The sequence below is a fragment of the Eleutherodactylus coqui genome, chromosome 2, assembly GCF_035609145.1.
Source record: "Eleutherodactylus coqui strain aEleCoq1 chromosome 2, aEleCoq1.hap1, whole genome shotgun sequence".
NCBI classification, from domain to species: domain Eukaryota; kingdom Metazoa; phylum Chordata; class Amphibia; order Anura; family Eleutherodactylidae; genus Eleutherodactylus; species Eleutherodactylus coqui.
The window spans coordinates 300,272,132-300,272,685 of NC_089838.1; positions in this window are offsets into that span (position 1 = coordinate 300,272,132).

Consider the following 554-nt stretch of genomic DNA (forward strand, 5'->3'; position numbering starts at 1 on the left):
TTTCTTTTGAAGTCAGAGGAGCTGGAACAATACATGCGAGGGGCTCAAAGGTGTCTAACTATGATCTGGAACTATCAGGGAAAGTACACACCAACAATGACCTTTACTATCAGCCTCATGTATCAGGCAAAACCAAAGTACATCAAAGTATTAAAACATTTTGAAAAATCTCCAGTCAAGCTGAAACTTTTTTAACGCCCCTCGTTTCTGAATTTTGAAAGTCAGAAAATGTGGCACTCCTTAATATTGCGCACATTCAGCTCATGCCGTAAGGTGCAATTGGGGGGCAACTCTGGATTTCCATTCTAGTGATCATGGGGGTCCCGGAGTGATCTGACGATGTTCACCTGTCCGATAGATAAGTGATACATCTCAGTAGTCAGAAAACCCCTTTAAGATGTTGCAGAGAGAAGTAAGCAGCCTTTATACATATATAGATAGACGTCCCCAAACACAGAATTGGTTTTAAAGCGGAAGTGTGCTCAAGAGAGGGAGGAACTGAGAGACAACAAAAGAGGCAGAGAGACAAGTCTTGCACAAGAGATACTGCAACC